Here is a 26,200-nt window from a genome sequence, read left to right on the forward strand (position 1 = left end):
TTTTTTTTTTTTTTTTTTTTTTTTTTTTTTTTTTTTTTTTTTTTAGCAGAAGAGGCTGGTGAGGCTCAGAGGCTTTTGGCCTACAGACACATGGTCCATGGTCAGGAGTCTGAGAGTCACTGCAGGGTCCTCCCACAGCAATGCCTCCTAACCAACGTGAAGCCGACATAGGCCATGAAGACCCCCTGGAGACCTGACCCCTTTTTGGAAAAAAAAGAGAGAACAAGAAATAAAGCAGAGCCCACTGATTTTCTTAGGCCTATAATGGAACTTAATTCCCATGGCTAAGATTTCTCTAAGAGTACAGGTACAAGGGGAAACAACTGAATATAATTTTTTTTAAAAATCTGGTAACTAGAAACTGGTCTGGTAACCACCAAAGGGTAACATTTTATTGACCTCAAAAAAACCGAACATTTTTTTTAAGCTCCATTAAATCAAGTGATTTTTTTCTCTTTTTCTAAATAAATCTGTGCTCTTTGATCTGATCAAGTTTGAACATCATGTATTACAGATTTTCTATGTAAAATGCATGATCCTAAGCTTTAAGGTTTGGGGTTTATGTCTGCTGTGGTCTGAAAATGCCCCTCCAAAATTCACATTGAAATGTAATCCCCAGTAGGATCTATTAAGACGTAGGACTTCCAAGGAGAGATTGAGTCATGATGGCTCCCAATTTCCTGTTCTGGCTTCCAACAAGTACAGAAAGAACTTAAAGTGATTTTTGTCATCTAAATGCAGACACTTTTAGATGTTTATGATTTTCCCCAGTCTCTTACAATGATTCTACCCACATCTAATTCAGCAGCTATTTTCTAGTGACTCACCTCTATCAAATCCAAAGCATTCAATTTAATGTTCAAAGAAGCAACAATTCCTCTTTTCACACTTATCATCAGTTCATATAACATTTAATTTGATTTCATGGATACATTATTAAGCACGACTGCCTTAAAACAGATTTAAGAACAAAAACAATGAATACTTGGTAAGAGAACTGCCAGACCAGAGGATGCCCAAATCCATGGGTTTCTGGTTGTTGGGCACTATTTTTGCCCTCTAGGCAAGATTAATCATTTGATCCTCCTAATAACTTCTACCCACTCCACAAAGGAGTGGCAGAGCTGGGTTTCTCATCCAGGATGTTTGACCAGATCTGAACTCTTAACAACAATGCCACCTTTCCCTGACCAGAGAGTGGCCTGTTGCTAGGGTCATTGTGACGTTTACACTGTGACAGTTCTGGAAGTTAGAGGGACCACTACTGGTAAAACACCCAAGCCACAGACGTAAAACAGCACAGTCATCAGTGGGACAGAACAGCTGGCCATTCTGCCTGTTAGTCATGACAGAGTGTTCAATGTGTCATAGGGACTGGCCAGATGAGAATGTTAATAGGAGGAAGAACTTAAGTGGAGGTCAGTTGAGGGAGCTTCGGTGTGGGAGGGATGCAACAGAGAGGTTAGCGCTTCATGAAGCTGGCGAAGCAAATGAAAATAAAACAGGGCTACCCTTAGTTACATTCTAAAGGACCTCAAGTCTCTGGAATGTAAGATCCCGAGAAGCATCGTGAATTGTAAAATATCATGAAGGCTCAGAGGAAGGAGAGCATATTTACAACTCAAAAGTCAAGGCAGCTTTCAGAGAGAACACAGCAGTTTTAGCTGGTTGTAGAATACAGGTAGACTTGGAGATGTAAAGGAAGGGACATTACATGCACAGAAAATACTGGTGAAGGCACAGAGGCAAGAAGCCAAGTACGTAAAAGGTGGTTAAGTCATTCTGCTTGGCTGGCTGTAGAGTGATTGAACACTGCAGGCAGCTGAAGGGAGAACTAGAGGCTGCAGCCAGACTACAAGCTGAAGTTTAGATTTCCTGGAGAACCAGTAGTGAGCAGGATATGCTTTTACAAACTCTGAACTTGATTCCTCTCTTCCCTGTGACCCAAGTTGCATCTCTGAGTCTATCAGTTTTGCAACACGGGAATGATAATGGTACCTACCTCTTAGGGTTGTGCAGATTAAATTGGTTGATAGATCTACAAAGAGCTTAGAACAGTGCACAGAGTACTGTGTACTGTGTGTACACAGAGTATACACAGTACACAGAGCTTTACACTTAGCTGTTGTTGGTTTGATTGAAGTTCAATTTCAGAGCATTTAAGCTGGGGGTGACAAGGAACATGGCTGGCAACAGGAAGAGAAGAGAAATAAGATTCTGAACTGTTGAGGAACACAGCGGAGCCAAAGAACATGTGTTTCTCACAACCACTGGGGGTTGTTGAGCTGTGTTCTTCCCCACAATCACCCCTTCTGCTCACTCAACTCTTTACTTTTCAATCATATACCCATATTTAGAGCTCTGGCCTCACAGTGTATGGAGTCCCAGGGATGGAACACTCTTTCTTCTGGCTCTGAGGATTGACCACCCATCACAACAGCCCAACTATGAAACCAGCCTAGGTGTCCATCAGTAGATGAATTGATAAAGAAAATGTGAGATATATATATATAGATAGATAGATATAGATATAGATATAGATATAGATATAGATATAGATAGATGATAGATAGTAGATAGATATAGATATAGATATAGATACACACACATACATAATAAATACACACACAAAAAAACAAGAGTTTTACTTGGTGATAAAGAATAATGAAATTATGTTATTTGCAGGAAAATGGACAGAACTTAAGAACATAATGTTAAGTAAAATAAGTCAAACTCAGATCAAAGGTCATATGTTTTCTCTCATATGTGGAATCTAGAGAGGAAAAAGAAAAGGAAAGGTAGAGGGGGAATCTTATGAAAATCAAAGGAGATCCATAGAACAGAGAAAAGGGATCAGGGAAGGAAGGATGGAAGGGAAAGGGAACATACTGGAGAATGATATTGGCCAAATTATGGCATCATGTTGTGTGCATGTACAAATATGTAACCACAAATCCCACTGTATGTACAACTATCAGGCACCAATAAAAAAAATGTGAGAAAAAAGTGAATTGGTGGATTCACAATGAACAAGTCATAGAAGAAATAAGGGAGGAACTTTTAAAAATTCTTAGAAGCAGGTAAGATCAGGTATACAACTAGATAGAACCTATCAGAATCTTTGGAACACTATGAAGGTTGTTCTAGGAGGAAGACAGGAAATAATTAAGATCAGAGCCAAAATTAATAAAATAGGAAATAAAAAATGCAAAGGAGCAATGCAACAATGATTTAGTTCTTAGAAAAGATAAACAAGATTGATACATCCTTAAACAAATTAGCCAAAAGAAAGAGAAAGAAGACCCAAATCAACAAAATTATAGACGAAAAAGAAGCTATCATCAGAGACATTGCAGAAAAGCAGAGGATCATTGGGAACTATTTTGAAAACTCATATGCCAATAGATCAGAAGATCTAGAAGATGTTGACACATTTCTAGATATATGTATAATCTATCCAAATTGAATCCAGAAGATATTAAAAAAAACCTCAAAAGACCAATAACAAACAACAAGATATGAAAAAATGTTCAACATAATTAGTGATCAGAGGATCAGGGAAATGTGAATCAAAACGACACTGAGATTTCTTCTCACTCCAATTAGAATGGAAACCATCAAAAGAAAAAAAATAATAAATGCTTGTGAAAGTGTGGGAAGAAAGGAACACTTACACATTGTTGGTGAGACAGCAAATTAGCACAACCACTGAGAAAATCAGCATGAAGATTCCTCAATAATTTCATTATTCTTTATCACCAAGTAATAAAAAGCCTTCCAGTGAAGAAAAGCCCAGAACCAGATGGAATTTTCAGTTGAATTCTATCAGTCTTTTTTAAAAAAAAAAAACTAATACAAATCTTCCTCAAATTATTCTATGAAATAGAAAGGGGAACACTCCCAAATTCATTCTATGAAGCCAGTATCATCTTTATACCTAAACCAGATAAGGATACATCAAGTAAAGAAAAATTACAGAGTAATATCCCTGATGAACATAGTTGCTAAAAATCCTTAATAAAATTTTAGCAACCCACATTAAGAAAATTATACATCATGATCAAGTTGGTTTCATTCCAGGGATGTAAGTTTGGTTCAGTATTTGCAAATCAATAAATGTAATTAATTACATGAATAGAATTAAGGACAAAGCCTTGGACAAAATTCAGCAACCACCCATTCATGTTAACAAATCTAAAGAAAGCTAGGGATAGAAGGGATGTGCCTCAGTATCATAAAAAAATATAAATGATAAACCCAAAGCCAGCATCATACCTAATGGGAAAAACTGAAAGCAATCCCTCTAAAATCAGGAACAAGACAAAATGTCTACTCTCACCACTCCCATTCATATAGTTATTGAAATTTTAGCCAGAACAATCAAACAAGAGAAAGAAATTAAAGGATTACAAATATGAAATGAAGACATAAAATTATTGTGTCTACAGGTGATACAATCCCATGCTTAAAACAGCCCCTCCCCCCCAAAAAAAAGCTCCACCAGAAGACTTCTGGAACTGATAAATTAAGCAAAATAGCATGGTACAAGACCAACATAAAAATCAATAGCTTTCCTACACACCAATAATGAACACAATGAAAAAGAAATCAGGAAAACAATTCTATTTGCAATAGCCCCCCTGCAAAAGAAAAGAGAAAAAAAATGCCTGGGAACAAAACTAATCAAGTCTGTGAAAACTAAAAATTATAGAACACTGAAGAAAGAAATTGAAAAAGACATTAGAAGATGAAAAGATCTCCCATGCTCTTGGACAGGGAACAATATTATTAAAATGACCATATTATCAAAGTGATCTGCAGATTCAGGGCAATCCCCATGAAAATCCCAATGACACTCTTCAGAGAAACAGAAAAAAAGAGTCCTAAAATTCAATGGAATAATAAAAGACCCAGAATAGCCAAAGCAATCCTGAACAATCAGAATGATGCTGGAGGCATCACAATACCTGGCCTCAAATTATACTAAGGAGCTACAGTAACACAAACAGCATGGTGCTGGCATAAAAAAAAATAAAATAAACAAGAATACCACTGAAATAGAATAGAAGACATAGAGACAAATCCATACAGACACAATCATCTCATCTTTGACAAAGGTGCCAAAAACATACAGTGGAGAAAAAAGCGCCTTTTTACAAATGATGCTTGGAAAAACAGATAGCCATCTTTAGAAGAATGAAACTAGATTGCTAGTTTTCACCCTGATAGACGTCAACTCAAAGGGGATGAAAGACCTAGGAATTAGACCAATAACTGCAACTGCTGAAAGAAAACCTCAGATCAACACTCCAACATATAGAATAGGCACAGGCACAACCCTCCTTAATAAGACCCCTAAAGCTCAAGAAATAAAACCAAGAATCAGTAAGTGGAATGACAACAAATCAACAAGCTTCTGCACAGCAAAGGAAACAAGACCATGAAGACAAAGCCTACAGAATGGGAGAAAACCTTTGCCAGTTACTCTTCTGATAAAGGATTAATATCCAGAATATAGTTAAAAAAACTGAAGATTCTAACACACACACACACACACACACATACAAAATAGCAACAAAACAAAGAAACCCAGTCAATAAGTGGGCAAAGGAACTAAACAGGCATTTCTCAAATGAAGAAATGCAAATAACCATCAAATATATAAAAAAATGTTCAACATAATTAGTGATCAGGAGATCAGGGAAATGTGAATCAAAACTACATTGAGATTTCTTCTCACTCCAATTAGAATGGAGACCATCAAAAGAAAAAATAATAATAAACGCTTGTGAAAGTGTGGGAAGAAAGGAACACTTACACGTTGTTGGCGAGACAGTAAAATTAGTACAACCACTGTGAAAATCAGCATGAAGATTCCTCAAAAGACTAAGAATGGATCCACCATGTGACCTAGCTTTTCCCTTCCTCAATATTTATCCAAAAGAACTGAAGTCAGCATATTGTAGCAACACAAGTCAAAATAGCCAAGTTATCGAACCAGCCTCGGTGTCTGTCAACAGATGAATGCATAAGGAAAATGTGGCATATATACACAATGGAGTTTTATTCAGCCATAAAGAAGAGTGCTATTATGTCATTTGATGGCAAATGGGTGGAACTGGGGAACATTATAGCAAGTGAAATAAGCCAGACTCAGAAAGTCAAGGATTGAATGTTTTCACTCATATGCAGAAGCTAAAGAAGAAGAAAAAAGGATTGAAAAAGGAGGATCTCAGGAAAACAGAAGGGAGATCAGAAGGAAAGGTGGGAGATCAAGGGGGAGGAAGGAAGAGTAGGAAAGGAGAACTGATTAGTAAAATTGACCAAATGTATCCTCTATGCATGTGTTTTAGTCCACTTTTTCACTACTGGGACTAAAAGAACTGACCAGAACAATTTTAAAGGAGGAAAGTTTATTTGGGGGCTCATGGTTTCAGAGGTCTCAATCCATAGATGGTCAGCTCCATTCCTGGGCTCAAGGTGAGGCTCAACATCATGGCAAAAGAGTGTGGCAGAGGGAAGTGGCTCACGTGATGATCAGGAAGCAGAATGAGACTTCACTCTCCAGATTCAAAATATATACCCCATGGCCACGCCCCCAATGAACCACTTCCTCCAGCCATACCCCACCTGCCTCCTTTACCACTCAGTTAATCCCATCAGGGGTTGATTCACTGTTTGCGTTAAGGTTATGATCCAATCATTTCTCCTCCAAACCTTCTTGCATTATCTTGTGTGAGCTTTTAGGGGACACCTAAAATGCAAACCATAACATATGAATATACCACAATGAATCCCACTTTATGTATAATTATAATTCATCTATGAAAAATAGACATGTAAATAAATAGAAGGAAGACCAGTAGAGGAAGGGGAATAGGGAGAGAGTGGAGTGGAGGCAAAGGGAAGTACTGAGGAATGAACTGGAGCAAATGATACTATGTACAAAACGAATATGTCACAATGAACACAATTATATATAATTATAATGCACTGATAAAATTAAATAACTAAGAAAAGAATTGGTTTGTCCATTTATAAAATGGAGGAAATTACATCTGTGTCTAATCTACAGGCAAATAGCTAACTAGACAATGAGAAGCTTTTCTGGGTTCTCTCAGAAGTAAAACTTTGTGAAAGAAAACCCTGATGTTGGAATTATTATTCAAAATTAATTTCTTACAAAACTATAGTCTCTCACCTCTTTAGCCACAGCCTTTAAAATATTATGTTGTACTTTTAATTAATTAGTGATTTACTAAACTAGAATTGCCAAAGCTAACTTTGTAAAAATTTTGATTATGTGGGTCTAGAAAGAAAATGCAATGTTGCTGTTTCAGCCATCTATAGGGACTGAGGAAGAAGACCTGTATTGCTACCAGACAGTGTTATAGGCTATGACTTAGGTTTGGGGAGATCTGACGTCTTGATTCCAGCCAACACTTCTGGATCTCAGTTTCACTATAAAACTCATGATTCACTCCCTATTGTAAAATGCAAACAGCACGATGTTCAATGTCATGGTCCAGGACCCTCACCTTTGTCCTGCCTCTGGCCAACTCTGAATATTGCTAACTCCATGTTGACCTGTGGTCTCTCCCTTTATAAATTGGAGGCAAGAGGCTGCCAATATTGTGACATTATTACCAGAGTCCTAGGAACACTGAGATCCTGCCCTGCCTTTCAACCTTTGCCACAGGGTTCCCAAGGGAGCCGATAGGAATCACAGTACTTCCTTATTTTTTAGCAGCTTTATTGAGATATAACTGATATTACAAAAAGAAATGTATACACTAACTTTATACAATTTGATGAGTCTGGAGTACTTCCTTGGTACCAGCTAAGCCAGCACCAACATTGTTAAATTCAGATCTTCCTTGTGAAGCTCAGTTGAAGAAAGCAGATTTGGGGTTAGAAAAATAGAGAAAGGAACTCCGGGCCCCACCCTGGCTGGACCCCCTTCCCACTTCCAGTGTAGATTGAAAAGTAGACACACAAGATCAGCTGGCTCACCTGAGGAGGCCAGACTTGCTCAGAACTGAGGGAAGGCTGGGCATGGGCACTGGTCTTTGAAGCCCAGTCATTGTGCCCACCAGGAAGCAGGGTCCAATCAGAGAAACTCTCCTGGGAGCATTTCTTCTCTTGTGGTTGAGCTAGAAAACAGTCAGGGGGCAGAAGCAAGGTGGAAGGGTGTTAAAGGGTCTTTTCTAACTATACTCCCCAGTGTTTGTGTTTGAGACACGGCTTTCTCGAATAAACTTTCCCTGGCTTTCACTCCTGATTCTCAGTTCCTATCAAAGCCACAACCCCCTCTCTTGTTCCAATACCTGCTAACCCTTTGGTTGGTGCCCTGGTTGGGTCAACCCCAAACACTAAATATTATTTTAGTTTTTCATCCTCCTCTACCCTGCTTCCCATTTCAAACATAACGTCACTGTGAAAATTCCTTAGTGCCTAAGAAAAAGACATTAGGAACGATGTATAAGTACATAAGACTTTGGGAAAACTTATCCACAGTGAAAATATCTGTGTATAGAGAGAATACTTACTTTTTAAAAGATGAGACTCTCTCTTGACACAAATAAGAACACCACAGCAACTCTGAAAGTTTCATAATTGAGAGAACAATTCTTATTTGTTTTCAATACCCCGGGGATAAATCAGAGACAATTTATCTACATTCCAGGTCTGCATTTCTTTAACCTCTCTCCTCCTACTTAAAAGATACCCAACCTCAAACCCATCAAATTCCAGACCATTTGGGTCTTTTAGAATTCTAATTTTGCTTCTTTATGTCTTTATTGCTCCTTTGATAGAGAAATTGAAAAAAAAATAAAAAAAGATATGAAGGAGAACAACAAAAAGCTATAATTATGAAGATTCAATTTAATTTTAAAGCTTGTGGACAGAAAAGAAGAAGCCAGAAAAGAAGGAACCAAATTAATTTAGCAGGGAAGCATTGCATGAAATATTGTTGAAGTTTAATAACCATGCAAAGACAGATGATATGTGTGGAAAAATTAGTTGTAGGACCTCATAATAGTCTATTAATATTTCCTACAGGCGCAAAACCCTTTCCTGAATAATTGTGACAAAGTAATCTTTTGAAAAAGAGAGAGTTGAAAAAAGAATCTTCAAAAGGAGACAGGGACGAGGAAGGCACTGGAAGAAGAAGGAGACTGCGCCAGTCGGGGAATATGAGGGTATGTTTGATGTGGCTCACCATTCTCAGACACAAGGCATCAAGCCCACAGACCATCAGAAACCGTGCGGAGGCCACACGTGGGCGCATCTGCACTGCAGGGCTGTGAAAGCAAGCAGCATGCTTTTCAGACACACCTTAGTTGTTGTCATAGAATTTTATGAAAATGATCTAGTCTTCCTGCTCATGAAGCAACATAATTGAATCCTCAGCCATGCAGATGAAAAATCTGAGATGCACAGCAAGGAGTGTCTGGGTCCAGCCTCTGCCCCAGATGCAGGCAGAGAGGAAAAAGGTAGGTCCCTGCCTCTGACAGCACAAGGTATGTGTATGCCTTCCCTTGGTCCAAGGAAAGGGAATGATTTCTTCTGACTTTGTCTTCTCTGCAGAGACCCAATCCTGCTTTTCAGTTTACAATGTCTGAGCTCTCAAGAGCAAAACATCTGAGTTCCTTTATTGTGATTTTATACTAGTGAAAAATGATTCCATACCCCAAAATCCAGAGATTACTATTGTAGTAGACTCAATAAATACTTGTTGATTGAATTGGGTTCTGTTTGCAGAAGGAAAAGGGCAAATGAAAGGGAAGTGATATTTATTAATAATCCATTGTTTCAAGCAGGTGTGGTGCCACACACCTGTAATGCCAGTGGCTGGGGAGGCTGAGGCAGGAGGATCACAAGTTCAAAGCCAGCCTCGGCAATTTAGTGAGGCCCTAAGCAACTCCGTGAGACCCTGTCTCTAAATAAAATATGAAAAGGGGTGGGGATGTGGCTCAGTGGTTAAGCGCCCCTGGGTTCAATTCCTGGTACCAAAAAGAAAAAAAAATCCAATATCTCCCAAGCACACACACATAAAAAAAAAATAGATTGCTTTCTCCAATACAACTAATTTGCAAAGCAATTGGCATTATATCCATGATGCAGAAAAGTTTCCAGTTTCACCTGCATCTGGGAACTGGCAGAGTTAAAACCAAACACAATGCCTGCAAAAGGATTGGTGAGGTTGGCTCCCAATCTCCTCCTGCAGGGGTCTCTCCTGCCCTTTACTGGCTTGCAGAGGCTGACTTTAAGTGCTGGAAACTTGATCCTAGTTGTTAAAATTACCACTCTCCCAGGAAATGGCTTTTGATGAGGGACCGTATTCCTGCCCTTATGAGGATGGTTCTACACTGATTCAGCTTCTCCAGTGCCCAGGTCCTGATGACTTGCCTTATGTAGCAAAAGGGCTATGGTCAATGGCAAGTTTGGTTCATGAAAATCTGTAGAACTTCTGTGGTCCACTGAGAAGTCACTTGTCCCAGAACAAGAAAATCAAGGAGCATCTGAACATGAACACATGAAATAATTGAAAATCTGGCAGGGAACCCTGAAGAAATTGGAATGGCATAATGGATAGAGTTGGGGTTGCACTGAGGTTCCAGCTCCCATTATTTGAATGAGGCCCATCCAGACACTTGTAGGGAGCCACACTGTTCCTCCAGGTTTCCATCTAGTGGGCTACAAGTAGACTTTATGTTCTATTTGAGTTTAGATGCACTGAACCAAGGTATGGGTTTATGTCTGGGACAGTGGGGCACACATCCACCGGTTCGCAGAGAGACATGGTTACTATATAAAGTATTGAACTGTGGAGGTTTGAGTTACAGAAATTGTGTTTGCACAGTCAGCACCAAATTTTGATTTTGACTTCTTTTGCTCCCCATGATGGGCCATCCCATGACCCACCCCATTCCTCCTTAAGCTCTTTAATAAGTTATGCCTTTACTATGTCAGAGATTAATGGTCATTGGTACTAATTCTGGGACAGGACTGTACCTCCAGGTCAGGAATCACCAAAAGCTTCATTCTAGGCTCCTCTTCTCATTCCCCAATTCCTCTCTTCTCATGGAAATATTGATGTCCTTCCTAGGAATAGAGGAAGCAAAGTGCATGCCCAGTTCAGATGTGTCCCTACAAATCCAGGGCCACTATTTCTACCATTTCCACTATTTCCACCAGGCAAAGAGAATCAACACTCACTACAGTAACAAGTACTCTCAAAAACCACTAGCAGTCCCATGGTGTACAGAATATGATGAACCCTAAATCCTAGGAGATTATTTCAAGCTCAAAGATTTCTCCTACTGATGAGACACCAATAACCATGTGGTTCTTTGAAACTATGTAGGAGAAGGTCGTCCTCAGAGAGCCCAAAGAGTTAAATCTGAATTCAGGGTCCAAAGTTCAAACTTTGCAGCCAAAGCTCCTATTACCTTCTAGGTATAGTTTCCTTTCTAGGACACATAGCTTTTAAATCTCAAGAAGGTTCTAGAATATTTTCCTATATTCCACATCTTCATAAAAATTATTTTAGCCATATCCACAATTAGTAAAAGCATATTTGATCACACTTTGTTTCATTTACAAACTTCATAGGATCTATTTATTCATTCAGTTCTACACTAATTAAGCACCTTTATTCTGTGCCTCCTAAAGACTTGAAAATGAATAATAGAGTCTTGAGTTTCAAGATTATCTATAGGAGGATCCAAAACTATATTCAAAAAATTAGCTACAAAAGTTTGGATTTTTTCCAGCCCTGAAATTCTTTATGACTTTATAATAATGTGCAAAAAATATACATGTTAAATTATAAATGTATTAAACCTCTTGCTTTTTCTTATTTTTCTAATTTATTAGCTAGTTGGAGCACCCAGGGTCATTTTTAATTTTTGTAAAATTGGAGTCCACATATTTTAGGGAACATATGCATTTTATAGATCTCTAGCTAAGTCATAAGTACATTGCCTACAAATATCCCATACCTCACCAATTCCTAAAGGCAAGTATCACTTGCTCCTCCTGACCATTCTGAGAAACTCATGACACCACCAGGTTGTTGGAACAAGGAACAGCATCACTAAAAGTAGTCATGACTCCATCTCTCTTCCCTTATTCTCCTGCCCTTTAACACAACTCAAGATTGTATACCTCTGATCCACTTGTTTCTCACTAATCCCTTGGTTTTTTGTTAGTAAGTTAATTTGATAGTTGGTTTATGAATACCTTGACATATAATATCAGAAAATATTCCCCCCATATATATATTAATATCTGATTTAACAATTTTTATCATTTCCCCTCTAGAAAAAGCCTCCCTCATTTCTCACTTCTTGTTTTTTTTCTATTTTTTTTCCTTTCAATGTTCTTTAGTCCACGTGGGAACCAAAACATTCCCCTTATTTCTAGGAATGTATCCATATCAAGAAAAAGGAAATTCAGGAGTAACCCACCAGGTACCTGGTAACCCTTTGTAGAAGTCTCTCCAGCCTTGCCCATTCCCACCTCCATACCCTTGCTACGGCTGTTCCTCATGCCAGGAGAGCTGCTTCTCCTCTTAACTTTCCTGAGGGAGCCCATTTTCCAGCATGACCCCCTCAAGTATTTCAGATCCCCTCCTCCTCTGAAATCCAATGCTTTAATCATTGATGAGTTTCCCAGGGATGCTCGTCTCTTCTATTCCTTGGTACCTGAGGATGGAAGTCATCTCCCTCCTCCTCTGGGATCCTCTTGTGTATGGACTTGGACCCCCTAACATTTAATATACACTCCTTCATTAGTCTATCTTAACAACCAGGCTGCAAGATTCATGAAGGCAGAAGTTGGTACCTTATGATCATCTCTGGATCCTGCAGAGCTTGTGTTCACAAGATGCTGAGACATAATTAGTTGAAGTTTCTTATATGACTAAATATCTTTATACTTAACTACTCAAGCATTTTAGGAATGGTAACTATTACTTAGAGTTCATAGCCAAGCCATGGGTGAGCATGACCCTAAACAGACTATTATCCCTGTGCATTAGAGGTTACGATCAACTAAATAAAATAAGAATTTCTAAGATTCATCTGAAAAGGCAAAAAAACAAGAGAAATATAAGATAAAGAGATCAATGAATATGTAGTCCTAAGAGTGAGAACCAGACCAATATTGAGAGATTTTGTCTTAATCTGGAAGTCACTTCCATCCTCTTGCAATGCTATCCAAAGAGGGAAAGTCCTGTAGAATAAGGGATCCCGTGTTCGAACCAAATACCAGGGCACTGAGATTCTGGGTGAACTTGAGCAACTGTACTTACTTCCCCGAGCCTCAGTTTATTTCCTCATCTATAAAAGGAAAATAAAAATTACTCCACAGAGCTATTTTGAGGAACAAATTAAATGAAATAATGCCTAAAGAATGACAAGCACAGTCCTTGGCTCGTGATGGATCCGTGAAGGAAAAGGAATGGCTTATTTCTCCAGTAAGTTATAGGTAAAAGCTGTGCAGTGAGCACTGCTAGAAGTATTTCCTTTCTAGGAAGTGGTTTAGTCCTGAGTTTTATCAGAATTATTGCTGGGGTATGGCACTAGATTTTCACTTTTACGTAGCATGTGGAACACTTTTTGTTTAGGAATATCCTTAGGGTGCTAAGATTTAGTAGGCAAGTCAGTGATAAAACCCTTGGGTCTAATATACCCACAAATTGGAATTATGGTAGAATAACTCCTCATCTAGAATTCATTTAACTAAGATTCACTGAGTCTCTGATCTATGCGAGAGCCTCTGCTAATCACCAGTGGGAGTGGGTGGAACACATGGAGCAGTGCCCCCAGGAGTCCACTGTCTAGCTGGAGGGAAGAAAAGAAAGCAATAGTCTTACTTTAATGCCTGGAAGTAGCCATTCCTGCTGTCCACTGTTTTGTTTGCCCAGAAAACAGTCTTTCTGCTTCTGGGAAATAGACTTGTACTCTAAACTACATGGTTCCTAGGGAAGCAGCTGTTGTCTAGATTCTGTCTTTGCATCACTTAGATTTAATGTAAAAGAAAACACCCCAAACTTTGGAGTTTAAAGCAGCAACCACCACTTATGTAGTTGTGTGTTGATACTTTGGTCTTGGCTTTTCTAGTTGCTTCTTCTGGCCTCGGGTGGACACACTGATGGCTCACTACCCAACTCTGCTTCTTGTGAGTGGTCAGTCAGCTGTCAATGGGGACAAGGAGAATGAGCGACATGTCAATCACTGTCACATTGGCTAATAGAGACTTGCTCATGTAGTGGTGATAGGTCTCTCAAAGATAATAGAAGTATGCATGTCCTGTTGAGGCCTAGGCTTGGAACTGACTCAGCAACTCTTTGCTGCATGTTGTTAACACAAAACCAAGACCCAACACCAACCCAGATTGAAGGGGTACAGAAATAGATTTCACCTCCTGGTGGAAGAACCTACAAAGTCACAGGAAGAAACAAAAGGTCATGGCCATTTCTGCAATACCACAACCTCCCTGGCCAAATTGGAGAACATGTACCCAAGCTGGGCCATCATTGTGCTTCCCCTGCCCCAATTAGGCTTTAATTTCTTGGCCCAGGAATAGACATCTAATAACCCTGGGTTAATCTGATATCATGCTCAGGACTTTTCCCTTCAAAGTCAGAGAGTTCAAGTGTGAGTTTGTCTTTGGTAGAGAAAATTTAAGACTAGACTCATAACAAATGTATTGATCTGTCCCACAATCCTGATCCCATCTTTGATGTGGAAGAATCTTGCCATCAGTTGCTGCTATAGTCTACATGTTGATGAAGCCCCTCCCCAATCCATATGCAGAAACCCTAACCCAAAGCAATGATATTGGGAGGTTGGCCTTTGGGAAGGTATTGAGGCCATGAGGGTAGGGCCCTCACAAATGGGATTTGGGCCTTTATAAAAGAGGCAGGGAGAGAGGGAGCATGTGAAGTTGGTGAGATGGCACCACTATGAACCAGAGGTGGTTCATTACCAGATGCAAATTTGCTGACACCTTAATCTTGGTCTTCCAAGCCTCCAGAACTGTGAGTAATAACTTTTAGTTGTTTATAAGATACCATGTCTATGATATTTGGTTATAGCTTTCCAGACAGGCTAAGACAGCTGGAGAGAATGAACTCCACATCTACAAAGAGGCAGAGGAAAAACAAAGAGAGTTCTAAGCATATGCCCATCCTTTAGTCGAATTCCTTGAGACCCAGAGGCCCCCTCCCTGCCTTTTCTATGATCACCAAAGCCTTGAAATCAGTTGGCTTCTTGACCCAAGCTAGGTTCTGTCACTTATAATTAAGAGTGTCCTGCCAACATGAGGCACAGTCTCTCAGAGGAAGCCAAAATCAGCTCTAGCTGAGTCTAAGACAGACCTCTAGAAAAGAAAAAGAGTAAGCCATAGAGGGTGTGGCGTTTGGACTGGTGGAGGTGTCCAGGAAGGAAAACTCAAAACAAGGAAGAGCAATAGCAACGGAACAGACATGCATAAATAATAAACACATGGAAAGCATATGAACTATTGTGTTGAAGCCCAGGTTTTAGAGGAGGAAGAGGAAAAAGAGGGACTGGAAAAGCAAATGGGTCACAATATGCAGGTTTTGGGTGATGTTGTAAAGAAGTCAAACTCTTCAGGAAGCTGAAGCGGGAAGATGGCGAGTTCAAGACCAGCCTCAGCACCTTAACGAAGTCTATCTCAAAATTTAAAAATATATATATATTAAAAAGGGTGGAGATGCAGCTCAGTGGTTAAGCACCCCTGGATTTAATCCCTAGTACCAAGAAGAATAAGAGGAGGAGGAGGAGGAGGAGGAGGGAGAGAGGAGGGGGGGATGGAGAGGAGGGGGAGAGGANGGAGGAGGAGGAGGAGGAGGAGGAGGAGGAGGAGAGGGAGGGAGGAGAAAAGGCTGAAATAATAGATTTGAAGGACAGAATGAACCAGTAGATAAATCCTGGTACAATTAGGCCTTAAAATGAGGATGTAGAAAGGGACAAGTAAGGAAAAGACAAGGGACATGAAAGATAGAAAAGGGGAGAAAGACCAGGAAGAATCTATACACCCTGGATGGCGACCAGAACAGCAGGAGAAGCTTGCCGTGAGCTGGATATGGATCAGAGATGGGGAGTATTTCTTTATCTTTAACTGTAATTAAAGATATTAAAAATTTATAATTTTTTTCTAGAATTTTCCTTTTAATATTTTCAGACCATGGATGCCTGTGGGTAACTGAAACTGTGGAACATAAGACTGTGCCAAGAAAGGGGGGCAGTGCAGTGTCTGTACACCTGGAGCACTCTTTAGGCTGTGACTTTTTATGTTCCACTGATCACCAAATAGTTGAGTAAAAAGAATTCATGACAAAAGTACAGCATGCAGCACTCTCCCTGACAGATACCTTTTTTTCCATGTTAAGCAACATGTGATTCTTGGTCCTCAAAATTCTAAGTAATTGATAATTTTTTTAAAAAGTGGAGGTGCCTCAGTATAAAAGGAGCCTGGTACTCAACACTCTTGAGTGACTTCCCCTAATGATACACAGCCTAAAATTCATCTGGGAAGAATGAACCTTGTTTAGCTTTACTACTTTTACTACTTTATTATTTAAAAAAATCTAAAATACTTGACTCTCCAGGAAACTGCAGATTATTTCATTAATTACCTATTTCGTAGCCCACTCTCTTGATTCTACCTGTCGTAAGTGGGAAGTAAACATCAAAATAACCTACTCAGATTCATATTATGTGGAATGAAAATTAGTGAGTCAAGGTGGGGGAAGTTGGAAGCGCCATCCTCAGTGCTTGATGCCCTCTGTATTGCCACCTTTATGTCATGGTTCTGTGATCTGTGGTGGTGTATAGGAAGTCTGAGGATTACACTTGTATCTTTCATTTCTATGTTGCAAAAATGTTCTTATTGTGAGAAGAGAATTTTACAGCTATGAAGAAGGGGCTGTGCCAAGGTATAACTTATCATATATAGAATGCACACACACACACACACACACACATCACCCATTTGAGAAATTCAGAATCTGAAATTCAAACAATTGAAGCAATTTTTTCTCACATCTTATGGTACAGAGTGCTTAAATGATGATTTGAACCCAGGTCTGTCTTTAGTTTTACTTGTCTTTGTTTTTCTTTTGGTGGTGGGATGGAGCCCAGGGTCTCGCGCTTTACCACCATTATGCTTTACCACAAAGCTGCACTATGGGGACTATTTATGATGGCCCAAGTGTTTATATGATCTGTCCAGCAGGAGCTTGGGAAAGTGGTTGGGGCCAGAGATAGGTGTTGCGGAGTCATTGGCTACTTACCAAACATCAGTGGATGTTCCACTGTGGAAAGTACCAGAACACCGTGATGCACACATAAACATCCCCCGGACTTGGACTCTAGTGAGGACTGAAATGCTGGGAGAAAAGACAATGTCCCTTGTAGCCTCACAAACATGGTAAAACATTTGGGGAGGAAAGATGGTTTGATTTCTACATATGCAGGGAAAATTTTTTTAAAAAACTAGGACATATTCGGACTTACAATAGACCCCCAACCTCCTGCCTTCAACCTGGGTGCTCTGTACAGGTTAATACCCTCCCTCCTGACTGGCATTCCTTTCTTTTCATTTCTGCCATGCAATACATTTGTGTTTGCTGTTTTCCACCCAATTGGAGAAAATCCACCATATGTATTTGTCAACTCAGGAACCGAATTCAAATCACTGTCAGAAGACAGAGTTACAAAAACCCTTAATACCTCCCACCACACCAATGAGCGGTGGGAAGGAAATCTTTCAGCGAGGATGGAAGAACATGATTCACCAAGATTTAGAACCAAGTGCTGCCTCTTAACAAGATTTATGTCAGCCCTTCCGACTCGGGAATGGAGTAGATTCCAGAGCAACTGGAGGCCAACTGGGAGACATCTGTATGGAAGAGGCCACGAGGCAGGTGGGGACAGCAGAAGCAACACAAACCGGGCAGAAATGGAATTCTCGGCTTTCATGTCCCCTTTTGCCTGCCTATTTTCATCTTAACAGAACAGCCCCTTCCCTGTCCTTCCCAATTCCCCATTTTCTTTTCTTTTTTCCTTTCTTTAAATGCAGTCTAATCCCGAGTGTGAACTGATGTAGTTTGTCTGTTAGGGGGAAAAAAATCTCTCTCTTTTTCTGCCTTTTTTTTTCTTCTTCTTCCCCTGGCCCAGTTCATTATTTTTCTTTCTTGTCACTCAGTGTGATAGGTTGAACAGAAGTGCACAGATGAGCACTGAAAACGGTGTCACAAGGCCTTAATCTAGTCTTTAATGCCTGACTTCAGAGATGTCATTTATCTTCTAACTGCAGCAGGCATCCACCAACTTTATCTCTAATAATATATTGATGGATTAAAAGGGTCGGGCAGGAGACCGGGCTGGAAAAATTGCTTATTGACATCAAAATACAGTGCCCTCAACCTGATAAACATGGAGGGCTCGTGTATCTCCCAGAATAGTTGGCGTAGCTATAATTTTTTTTTCCTAACATGTTTCCCCCAGGTTCATGGGGTGGTCCAGTAAAATAAACAAATACTAAACATTATTTCTATGCTGACATGGCCAGGGGAACACACGAGATATTTTAGGAACACATTTTTAATGTCAGATTTATAAACACCACCTCTCTTATTTATGACACGTTATGGCATATTCTATGACAACTTGAAACAGGCACCTATAGTCTTGGCATTATTCAAATATTCTCCATGCAGTTTGCTGGAGCAAGAGCCCTGGGTAGCACCTGATTATGCTTTTGGACCAGCCGGTAACACAAGGCTATTTCAGCAGAGAGATGAGGCCAGTAATCTCAGAATGTAAATGAAGGGAGCCTTTGGAAGGTTTCCTTTGTTTATTGTTCTCATTTCATTGTTTGGTTGGCAGCCTCAAATCATGGTCCCCTATTCCCACATAGGCTGTGTCTTCAAAACTCAGTTTTAGAATAAACCAGAAAATAATTGTAGACTTCTAACTCCTATTTGGTGGATAGGTTCCTAAATTGACTTTTTTCAAATTTACCTGCTTTGGGATTGAATTTTGCTTTTTTTTTTTTTAATTTTTTTTACCCTACCAATTAGTTTGCCTGTGAAGATATTCTCCCAGAGAATTGTTGTTGTTGTTTTAATTTTATAAGCATTGATGCTGTCGACTATCACCACATTTTCAAATTCAAGGGACTTCTTCAGCTCAGCTTCCTTTGTTTGGAAAGAAAGCTCTAAAAATGCTTGCCTTAGTTCTGTGCTAAGAGGGGGATCTTATTTTAGCTTTTAAAAAAACTATTTCATAATTTTATATAATTTTTCCTGAGTATAAAAGCAAAGCTCTCTGGCAGACTTGCTTCTTAGAGGGTTCATACAACCAACACACTATTACAGCACTTTGCAAATTTTGTAGAAAATGTTCTTACACTGTTCTCTTGTGGATGACAAGAGTGCTTTATTGAGGACCAGCCACGCCAGGATCCCAGGACCCAGAGCCCAGCAGTGGGCAGAGGAAATTCCCTAGTCAGCTGCTGTAGGTGCAGGCAGAACCGGAGCCGAGTAAACCAGGTCCACTCCTGGTGCTGCCTCGACAAGGTGCCAAACTCTCTCACAGCAGTTTCCCTGTCTGTAAAGTGGAATCATAATGGAACCTATTTCATAGGGCAGTTGTGAAGATTAAATATGCTCATATATTAAAAGTGGTTAAAATGGTACCTAATACATGGGTGAGTGCTTGTAAAATTTTACCTATCGCTCTCATCACCATCTTTAAATTATTGACCTTGTAATGATGTCCAATCCCAAAGGAAGAATAACTTGAGGTAGAGCCAGGAAAAGAGGGTGTCATCTAACAAGAACAAAATGTGTAGGAAGGAGAAAAAAAAAGAGACTTCTGAGGACAAACAAAATGGCAAAATGAAACAATTCAAACATTTGCAAGAATCCTAGCAGAGCCATTAGCTTAGGGTGGCAAAGCTCTGTTCAACAGATGAGAAGAAAAGAAAATGAGCACTTTAAAAACCAGGCACCAGGTGCCTTAGTACCTTCCTAAGAGGTTTCCAGGGCAAACTGGGGGCTAGATGGAGGAGAGGGAGGGTTGTGACATCAAATCCTGCTACTAACATGGAGGTCTTCAAAGTCACTGATTCTGGAACAGATTGAGAAGGGAAAATAGATTTGGGAAGTAGAATGAAGCCCATCCCAGAATGACCTGTCACTCCTCCATGAATGCTTTGGAACCAACCCTGTAGCTATGAAATGGCTTCAGTACTGAGATTACTGCAATTAGCCCGGGTAAGTTGGCTACATGGACAGAACTCAAAACACAGAATATGAAAGCTAAGAATCCAAAACTAATCACTCAGAGGCTCCTGTACACACAACATTCAAGGGGAGATTAAGGAGCAGTGTGGCTGAAGTACAAATGCTGAATTGGGTGTAAAAAATTATAATAGACACGGTTTACAGGGCACTGACCATTTAGCAGGATCCAATCCAGGTCTGCCTGACTCGAAAGCCAGGCGCTCTGCTCCAACATCTCCCTTCTGAGCTGCATTCAGACTCTGACTGCAGCAAGGAGGGGGAAGATGGTGACATTCCCAAGGTTCTGAGGTGGCAGGTTTTATAATCAAAGACAGAAAGGAACCCAAAAGTCTCATGTGTTTGCTCTCTGGACTCTTCCATATTCCTCCACCTTTGGCTGATGATCTCAGCCTTAAAAACGAGATTTACTCCTCCCTCCTCTGTATTCAGCTGCTCTGGGGATAAAGAAATCATTCATTCTTAGCACTGACATCAAGTAGGGTCAGCACAAGGTAAGACAAGAAATAGAGGGTCCATGACCTAAAAGCCCTATGAAAATATAAAGGGCCCCGTCCTCCCTCATGACCACTGTTAACACAGAAAACTAATTGTTGCAACATTTGTTTAACTTTCTGTTTTCTATATTCATAAAGTTCAGCTATCACACCTTTCTGCAACAATTTAGCTTCCATGATGTTCTCTCTGCTTAATGGAATCAAACAAACAAACAAACAAAAAATAAAAAGAGAGGAAATACAAATCTAAGTGCTGAGCGCCATAGCCGAGTCCAAATGACGCATGGCATTTTTGCCAGAACGGAGTGGTTGAGAGGTGACGCCAGCAAGCCATTGAGATGATAATGGTTATGTTAAGCTGTGTATATTAGACCCCTGCTGTCCACCTCGGCCTGCTACTTTGGAGTTCCCGTGGGGATTCCCTGAGAGTTCCCATTGGTTGGGGAAGTGCTGGAGGAGGGATTTCCGGTTGGTGGTTCCTGGAGGAGCAGCGTGGGGGGCGTTTGGGAGAGTTCCCAGGTAGTGTGTGTGGAGTGTGCTGGTGGAGTTCAAAAATAAAGTTTGTTCCTGCTTCAGTGGCTCATGATTTGTGCCCAGCCAGACTGCGGCATCTAAGTTTATGTCAATGTGAGATTTGTCCATCTGGTCCAAAGAGAAGCCAATCATCTAGGTTAATATTGTAAACCTGGTGTCAAGAGTTTCTAGACATTGATTTTCACCTTTGATCCTCAACACAACTCTGTATGATAGGTTCTGTTGCAAGGAAACAAAAGCTCAGAATGGATGAGTCACTTGACCAAGGTCACATAGTAAGCAAAGAGCAAAGTCAACATTCAAACCTGAGCCTCTTATGCTGAGTCCTGCATTTCTAACTACTCATGCTGCATTGTGATGTAATGGTTGGTGACCTATGTCTGTATTAGATGCAATAAGACCATAGGAGAGGACAGCCTACATCTTTCCTGCCTAACTCTCTAGACAGACAGAAGGTTTCAAAGTTTGAACCTCTTTGGCTTAAGTCATGATCTCTTATATAAACTCAGTTCCTCTCGGCAGGATTTTCCCTGAATGTAGAGTATTTCTTTCTTTTAAATTTACATATGCTTTCCAGAGACCTTGATGATGTTGGCATTTCATTCTGATATCCAGATTGTTCTATCACCGTTTTCTTATGCTCTCAAGGACTGAACTCTCCCTGTAACTAGAGGTGCTCCCCCTCTTTTGCATGCTCAGCAGTGTCACTGATGATAGCTCAATTATTGTAGAATATAAATCACCATGGAAAAAATTGATCTCTTCCTACCTGATTGCATGAGTGGCCCCTTCAAGGGAGTACAAAGCACATGTGAGGGGAAGCAAGGCAGACAGTGGCCTCCGCAGCAAAGGAGGCTCAGCCAGCAAGATACAACAATGGCCGGGTAGACCAGAGCAGACTCGTGCTGAACTAGGAAGGATCAGATCACACACCAGGGAGTCATTTGACAAAACACAGCATAATGAGGTTAGAAGGCCAGTGCTGAGATTAATAGGATAAACAGGATGAAACAAAAAATAGCAAAGACCAGCACATAATAATAAATGTATTCACTCATGGTGAAAAAGCAGGGAAAAGGGCCTACTCTAGCACAGTAACATCAACACTACTAATGAAAGAAAAAGCAAAAGATTCTGAAAGGAAGAGAAAGGCAAGACACGGCTGGATACATTTGTGAGTTCAGTACCCTTTCGGGCTCTTTACCCTCTGTGGGAGAGCTGGTGGTGACTCCCACCTTGGGTCCATCTGGAAGATCCACCCCACAGCCTCTTGCCACTATAATCACCTCTTCCGGTATCCAGCCTTCATAGGTGGCATCTAGCAAAATATTCACTCAAGGCACAATGACTGCTTGACTTTCTATTTGTACTTTCTCATCCTACTCTCTGGGTCCTTTATTTTCTTTTTCATATATGTATAAGTTTTTCTTAAGTTTTCCCTTTAGCAGGCTTGGCGATTTACTTAAGCATATATTCCTGATTGCATTTTTTTTAAAGCTGCATTTGTGTCCTAATTAAGCTGCTTTATAGTGCGAGGTCATTGTATGTGTAGTGAGATGTTCAGTGGGACCTCTGCTTGCCCTGAGGTGACCACTAAAGAATGGAAACTGAGAAGGAGATATCAAGTACCCCACACTCTAAAGAGAGACCCCAGCAACTGGGGATTATTAAAGGATAGCCTAAGTGTCCCTGCTAGTTCCAGACGTACCCGGGAGCTCCCTTAGACAAATCCAGTAGTGGAAGGGAAATGCTAGGGTCATGAGTCATCAGTGTAGTGGAGGGTGCTCCCCTCTCCCTCATTAAGGATGTGGAGAAGCTCCAAGTGAAATGGGCCTCCACAAGGACTCTCATACAAGAAAACTAAATACATATACATCCAAGGCACACTTAGTGAAATTATAGAAAACTTGAAACCAGAAGTATAGACTGTGGTCATCAGAAAGAAAAGGCAGGTTGCTGAGTCCTGCATTTCTAACTATAAGATAGAGCTATATAGGCTAACAGTAAACTGCTCGCAACTAAAAACAGAATTCCAAAATGGAATGTTCTCTCCAATGTGCTGAGAAGAAATAATCATTAATTCAGAATTACTGGACTAAACTATCATTTAAAGTAAACACTCAAAAGTATATTTTTAAACAAGCAAAAATATGAAAATACACATTTACTAGATAATACTTAAGGAATCAGAGATGTTTGAGATTACCTCAAATGGCTCCTTGTAAGATCATAGCAAGAAATGACACAGTCACGACAGACAATCTTACTTTGGGGGCTCCAGGACCTTTTTGACATCCATGATAAAAAGAAGAACACCCTGGGCTGGGGTTGTGGCTCACCGGTACAGTGCTCATCTAGCATGTGTGAGGCCCTGGGTTCGATCCTCAGCACCACATAAAAATGAATAAAATAAAGGTACTGTGTCCAACTACACCTAAATATATATATATATATATATATATATATATATTTTTTTTTTTTTTAAAAAAAAGAAGAATCCCGGAAGCATTTTCTTTCCCTGCAAAGTCAAGATTCAAACCCAAGACTCTCTTGCACTGAGTCCTGCACTACTTCCTTTTCATGTGGCATTGTGGTGTAATGAATGCTTGGTGATCTACATCTGCAGACTGATATTTACCTGTTTAGAAGAAAGCCACTAGGATGCTTCAATGGTTTTGCATTTGAAGACTGAAAGTCCATATTAAATTTCACCTTTTAAAGACCTCATCCTATGTACACTCAGAATATTCAATTCCTCTTTCTTCCAACTCACAATGTCTGGAGGTCCAAGAGACTGTAGCGCTTCACGCACATCGGAATGCTGTAACAAAACACTGTGCTGCCTAAGACACTCTTGAGCATTAACAACTATGAAATAGAGAGGTTGCAAGAAGCCTCGCATCCTGAATGACCTGAGGGTTTCTTGCTCTTTGTTTTTGCGAGCTTCACTTTACAGGATTCACCTTCCCAACAATCAATGTAGGGTTCTCCAGAAATTCAGGGTGATGGAGATGTACAAACAGAAAAGAGAAAGGCTTTGATGTAAGTAGCAACACAGAGATGGTTGAACATCTCCAGTCTACAAAGAAAATGTGCTCACACTCCGTGACCCCTAGTAGCCACCAGAAGGAGATTTGGGCTACAGAGGCAACATAGTGCCACCGCTGTCAGCAGACAAAACCTGTCCATTAACTGACTTCTCACTTGCCTGCAAATAGGTATATGAAGACGATGCCAGAGAACACTTCTAGAGTTTCCAATGCCTTGACAGAGTCTTGCCAACAGCTGCCACCCACCTGCTCCACACACCTCAGGGAGAAGCCTGAAGACTAGGAGAGGGATTCACTGTGGCCAAAGCTATCAACTTTGGAGTCCCATGGTACAAGGCTCAAGGGGCAGGAGTCTAAACTTACACTGAACAGGAGAGGGAGGAAACTCAGGCCAGGCCTTGGACAGGATGGCTGCCTGGCGCCTGTCCTTTCCCTGAGGCCTGCCTCTTTTTTTTTCTTCCTCCTCCTACATTAAATTTGTTTTTCTTTTTCTGATAAATCATTTGAATATCAATCTTATTATACAATCTGTGAGAAACAAATTTATTTAGACCGTCTCTGCTATGGCAGAGAAGAGCAGGGCAGGGGGAGGAGCCTGAGGGGAAAGAGTCTCTGATGTCGCTGGCAGGTAGGGGCAGAGGAGAGTGCTGGTGGATCCAGAGGAGCTCCTGGCTGGAATCCTCATGGACAAGTCTGAGCCAGTGGGCACACCTCACTTCCGAAGCTGTGGTGGCATTCGCTTCCTGACCAGTGGCCGCGCCACGATGTCGGGATGCTCAGACCTGCTGGGGTCTTCTGGCTGTGCACTGGCCTGCCTGCCTCACGAGGGCACGTGCCCTGGGGCCACTCTGAAGAGGAACCTAGGGGGTCTGTGGCCTCCGGCCATCGGAGCCACTCTTCTTTGGGCCGCGGGCCCTTGGAAGCAGGGCATGCAGCAGCAGAGCTGGCGCAGGCAGGTGGCCATCCTCCTGGTGAGCCCCCTCCAGCCCCTGCTTCTCTCCTGGGCCTGCCCAGTGGACAGATCCTGGGAGGCCGAGCTGCCACCTTCTGCCACCCAGGTTCGAGGGTTGGGCCTGAGGTACATTCGCCACTGGGGCCCCTGGTCCTGCTGGGGGGCTGCACTGGGAGGGGGTGTCCTCACGTCGAGCAAGCGGAGAGGAATGGCGGGCTCGCTGGCACTTGGAGCAGCGCCCTTCTGCCCTGAGGGCCAGGCCTCCTGGGGCCGCTGCTGTTCACAGGGCAAGGCAAGGGCAGGCTCACTGGGGCACTTGCTGGGGCGGACACTGGGAGGACCCACAGCGGGGCCTGGGTGAGGCCCAACCGCCCCCAGACCCACAGGCTTCCTGGCCCAGAGCCCGCAGCCCGCCCCCTGGCGTCTCTGGTGCTGGAGGAGGAGGTAGGTGGCCATGGCCTCATCAAACTGGCGATTTGCCAGGGACAACCAGGCAGTACAGGGGTCGAAACCCATGTTGAACATGAGGGTCAGGATGGCGGGGTCTGGCCGCTGCCTGGGGAGTGGCTGGCTGGGACGACTGGGTGAGGGGTCCTCAGCCTGGCTCAGCCACGGGTGCCCCATTACCTGCTCTAGGGTGGGCCTCTGCCTGGGGTCCACCCTGAGGATTTGCAGGATGAGGCTGCGCGCTCCCTGGGACACATGCCCCGGGATGTGGAAGCTTCCCTGCAAGATCCGCCTCCGCAGGCTCTTCTTGGTGCTCGCCCTGAATGGCCTTTTCCCAGTGAGGAGAAAATACAGGGTGACGCCCAGGCTCCAG

The 26,200-nt window shown here is 41.4% G+C and overlaps 1 long non-coding RNA gene across 1 annotated transcript in view; it reads right to left on the bottom strand.

Moving 5' to 3' along the window:
• LOC125613632 overlaps positions 1 to 26,200 on the bottom strand; it is a 129,004-nt gene that overhangs the window by 48,908 nt on the left and 53,896 nt on the right. The window contains exon 2 of the long non-coding RNA XR_007344198.1: positions 11,020 to 11,109. This is a non-coding gene — a long non-coding RNA (uncharacterized LOC125613632). The remainder of the gene's footprint in view (positions 1 to 11,019; positions 11,110 to 26,200) is intronic.

Source organism: Marmota marmota, unplaced genomic scaffold (genome assembly GCF_001458135.2).
Source record: "Marmota marmota marmota unplaced genomic scaffold, marMar, whole genome shotgun sequence".
Lineage (NCBI taxonomy): Eukaryota > Metazoa > Chordata > Mammalia > Rodentia > Sciuridae > Marmota > Marmota marmota.